At 29.4% G+C, this 5,265-nt stretch overlaps 1 pseudogene; it reads right to left on the bottom strand.

Annotated features, from left to right (window-relative positions):
* Positions 1–3,366: 3,366 nt before the first annotated feature.
* On the bottom strand, positions 3,367–4,002 carry LOC146924395 (uncharacterized; annotated as a pseudogene).
* Between the last annotated feature and the right edge of the window lie 1,263 nt (positions 4,003–5,265).

The following is a 5,265-nucleotide window of genomic DNA, read 5'->3' as shown; positions in this document are numbered from 1 at the left end:
TATATATGGAGCATGTGCCATCACCTAATTTTCATAAATATAATTTGTTTTCAAACGTAAATGCATATGTGAATGTACCAAAGTGGAAACATATTCTCCCCTGGTTATAAGCCTACATTGAATATATATTTTTTTTTTTATATATAATAAGAAAAGGAGTATAGTTAATGTGTGGATGTTGTGGTTAACGGTTGATTTTTCATGTTTTAAAGCAAACTAATACTTGTTTGTTTGGGTAATGTTTGGAAAGAAAAAAAGTGTAATTTAAAAAGTAATTTATATTTAGGGATGCATTTTTTTTTCAAAATGAGTGTTTATAATTTGGGATGGAGAGATTATATATGAATCTTATTGAAGTGCAATACATATGGAATCGAAAAATTTGTCCTAAATTGATAGTTGAATCTTTTGCTTGCATTTGTCAATGATTTGGGTTTAAAATTCTCTTGTTGATATGATCTAAGAAAATTTAATCTAAACTTCCATATGTTGATGATAGGCATCACGGATGGTTTTAAATTAGCATAAAATATTATATTTTATTACTTATTTTCTGATTTACATATTTTTTCTTCTTCTTAAGATCTTATCTTATATCCATTTCATTATCGACACAATCCTTTAAAACATCTCTAATAATTTAAAGCAGAATGTTAACGAGTATCCTCAGAACAATCTTTAAGGACTATACGTAGTAAACATTTATAAAAATGTATGTAATCAATGTCTTGGAAATCAAAATATTTGATTTTTTTTTTAAAGAATAATTGTTTATTTTAGAATGCTTAAATAGTGTCTTGGAGACACTCGTTAACAAGACCCTAATTTAACAAGACCCTAATTTAAAATACTACCTAACTCTAATATATAAAGGCATTAAGACTAAAAAAAGTGTGATCATTGACCAATGTAAAATATGACTTGATACTTCTTTTTTTTAACTAGTTTAATTTATTGCATAGTCGCATTTTTTTCTTCTTTCTTTCACAATGCATCTCCCAGGTTCAGGAACGATGATATTTAAATGCATTGTTCTTGTCATAAAAGCTGTTTGTCTTCTTTAGGTGATATATCTCTCTATCTAATTTGAGCAACAATAAAACAGTTCTTTATAAAACATGCAGTTTGGATGTATAATTTGGTGGATGTGGACCTTATGGTTGAACTCGTTTGTTAGTATTTTTTTGGCAACGGTGAAACCATATGGACCACATGTTTGTTCAAGCTAGGTATAAATAAACAAATTGTCATCAATGAGAACTATTCTTATACAGCACTTTTATGTCTCTTCTTAGGAAAAAATGTGTGATTTTTGTTGTGAATTCTGACAGATTCGTTGCCCTTGTGGTAAATGAGGTGACGAAGTGTGTGACTCTCACATTCAAGTGTTTCTTTGACTCACAACAATATCATATGAGATCTAGAACCTCGCAACTTTGGATACGTTTGCATTTGATCAAGGAAATAGATTAGTGATTATTTGGTTTAATTTTTCTTCTTGAAACTATTCATATTAATATTATTAGTGATCGTTCCTGATCAGAAGATGATTACTGGTGCAGTTTTTACGGTGGTTGTACAGTGGTGGAATGCTTCAGTTTTGATCAAGGAAATAGAATAGTGATTATTTGGTTTAATTTTTCTTCTTGAAATGATCCATATTAATATTGTTAGTATTATGCTCTAAGCAAGGATCAAACCTCAACCCTCCTCATCACCTTGTTCATTGACTTCCCACCTCAATCACCAAATTAACCTTATGTTTCTTGGTTTATTTAATCAATTAATTGGATTATGTTGAGAAGCATGACGTGCATTTAGATGGATTGTAAGAGGTTTATGCATAATAACTTATTGAAATTTCCTAATTTTCTCGCAAATTACGGTCCAAAATCCTGTTTTTAGATTTTAGCTAGTAGTGCAATTGAGGTTAGTTTGTGGAGTGGCTGTGGCTTGCGCATCTTGTTCTAGTTTACTATTGGTTAATAAAATTTTGCTTATTTAAAAAAGGACACTTGATGTTAAAATAATTGATTTTGAATTGAAATGGTTGAAATAATTACTTTGTGTTTGATAATGATATTTTAAAAGGATTTAATTCATATACATAATTAGTGTAAAAAATGTTTACACCGTCAAACAATTGTAAATAATTAGTTTTTTTTCTTTAAACAAACGAAAATGAGTGGCAAAACTTCAATTATTTCTTGAAGCCTAAATAGTCAAATGCATCAAAATTAATTATATTATTCTAACATTAGTATCACCTCTTTAGTAAAAAAAAAACAAAACACTATAACTACCTCTTGAGTAAACAAACGCACTCTTATACCTCTCACAAGTAATTAGCCACACTTTCAGAAAAGAATGCCTGTTTGGTTCAGCTTATTACCACCCAAAAGCAATTCTCTACAGTGCCAAAAGCAATTCTAGCCAAAAACAACGTGTTTGGTTCAGCTTTTAAGAATTGCTTCTATCCCCCAAAAGCAATTATCCTTGAAGCTACAAATCCTAGCTTCTAACTTTTCTAGAATCAATTTTAAACAGTAAATTTTATATTTTATTATTACAACCTATAATTTTCCTTTATTGCCCTTTATCAATTATCCTTCTTTATCAATTCTCCTTTAGCTATGTCTATTTTAGTAATTATACATTCAAAAGCAATTCTACATAATTGTATCCAAACATAAATAAGTTTATTTAATCAATTCTACATAATTGTATCCAAACATAAATCAATTCTCTCAGAATCAATTCTGTCAGAATCAATTCTGTCAGAATCAATTATATTCAAAGCTGAACCAAACACACACATTATATCAATCTAAATACAGGCTTAATTAACATTTAGATGAATTAAGATGTGCTTATAATTTTAAAACATCACTATAACATAGTGATTATTTTTATTTTTTATCCAGTGACCACATTACAATATTTACTCGAATGCACATGAAGAGATCCACAGTAGAGCATGGGTGCGTATGTTATTTGCACCTCACATATACTTCATCTCGTCTTATATATAAGTAAAAAAAAAAATTAAAACTTATTAAATAATGGCAAATGTTAACTTGTGTCCTGAAGGACACATGTTAAGGAACTTATAATAGAAATATATGTATCAAAAGTCGTGTAGTCAACTTCTTAAAAGTTAAATTATCATGTTTTTCAATGTAAAATTGCTCATTTTGGGTTCCTTAACATGTGCTCTTAGGGCACAAGTTAATATGACCCTTAAATAATTAATGTATTTGGCGGGGCGGATGGTATACATGAGACTAATATTTAAAAAAACAATAATGCAAACTATACTAAAAATAAGAAATAATATTGTTTGATGCAATACAATTTCAACAAAAATTATCTCCTATCCATTTGTTGAAAATAAGCTAAAATAACATCATTAAATTGTTAAAAGAACATCTCTTTCTTTATAAGTTATAAGACGGTCATTTAACCATATATCACTCATTTTATTATATAGTTGACTCTTCATAACTTTCATAGCTGAAAAAACACATTCAATAATTGCAGTTGCTACTCACAAGATTAAAGTCAACTTCAAAAGCTTATAAATCATATCAAGTGTGTTGCACTTATTTGTTTTCACAAGTCTTGCACAAAGATCTGAAAGCCCCCAACTTAACAAATTTTGGATCAGATTGAACATTTATAACATAATTTTGAAGTTGATGGCGCAACGCCACTTCTGACACATTTACAAAATCATTTGGATAAAGCCCAGTCATCCTTAATAATTTGTTCACATCAAAAGCTGCAAATGACTTTGTATGACTTAAACATGAAACATATTGTAAAAATTTGGTATTTTCTTCAACAAACCTAACATCGAGCTCCTGCAACTGCAAATCTAAAACACTAAACAAAAATCATTCTTGTGATGATGCAAATTAGAAACACTAGAAGTTGAAGATCATTGCCTAGGTTTCTTCCTTTACACATATGATGCATCCTTATCAAGCACATCAATATCATGCTTATTACAAATTTTAATAACCTTAGATATAAGTTCTTCCCATTCCTCATTACTCATTTTTTGGTATCATTAACAAGTGACAAAATATTCAAAAGATATTGATTACGCCTTTGTAGCGCTACGCTGAAATTATTTTCAATTCCCAAAATCCCAACCATCATATGTCATATGTAACATGAAGATAAAATCAAATGGTTGAAGCAAATGAGAGATCATTCCCTACTTTTTCAAATGAGGGATCATTCCCCACTTCTTCAATCATAATTGGGTTGTGATTCAGTTGGTCGTGAGAGAGAGAAGAGTTCTTGCTGCATCTATTGCGCACCTTGCTGCATCTATCGCGCACGAGAGAGAAGAGTTCTGATATTAAATTGTGTTTTATTTATTAGAAAAAAGGAATGATCGTGTGGCTTTGACCACACATGGCCTTACGATGGGTCTGCCCATGGTATTTGGTTCATAATATAGACTTTTTTTTTGTGGTCGGGGTTCGAACCCCGGACCTTGCATATATTATGCATTGTTCATACCAACTGAGCTAAGTTCACGAGGACTTTCATAATATAGACTATAATATCACCGATATAATATCAGTTATTCAATACACTTAAAAAAGGATTGTTTACTTATATATGAAGTCATGGGAGTACAATTTTTTTTTCTCTTTTTTATATTAGTCCTTAGGGTGTTGTTTTAATCAAGGTTAGGGAAAATATTTTTAGGTAAGTATTGTTAGGAGTATAACATACTCATGCTTGATACAAGTTAAAAAGATTGTTATCATGTATTTTTTATTGAGGGAATAAAATTTACACACAAACTTCTCAACTTTTCATTCTCATGTTTAGAGGGTAGAAGTTTTTTATATCCGGAAATAAAACACAACTATCAATTATACCAAAAAAAAAACACAACTATATATAACTATCCAAAATTCTCTATTAATTTTCTTGTTTTTATTTTATATTTTTTAAATAAATAGTTAATTTAAAAAATGGTTTCTAGGAATATAAAATATTTATCAAACACATTGATGAGAATTATATTCTCTGATAATAGAATTCATGGGAAAGCTAATTGCGAAAATAAATGTTAAAATAATAAAATCATTGCACTCTTAACAATCTTGAAAAGTTTTGTAAGCCCTAGATCAACCGACTACGTCGATATTGTTATGTTGAACGTCTTCACACGAGTTCGAACTTAGGAAATCACAATATATTATATTTATAAGTTTCAAATGGTTTGCCACTTCATCTATA

This window comes from Medicago sativa, chromosome 5 (assembly GCF_051527215.1).
Source record: "Medicago sativa cultivar Bolivia chromosome 5, Bolivia_mono, whole genome shotgun sequence".
In the NCBI taxonomy this organism is placed as follows: Eukaryota; Viridiplantae; Streptophyta; class Magnoliopsida; order Fabales; family Fabaceae; genus Medicago; species Medicago sativa.
The sequence above is the reverse complement of the archived record's forward strand: the minus strand, read 5'-3'. Positions and strand labels throughout refer to the sequence as shown.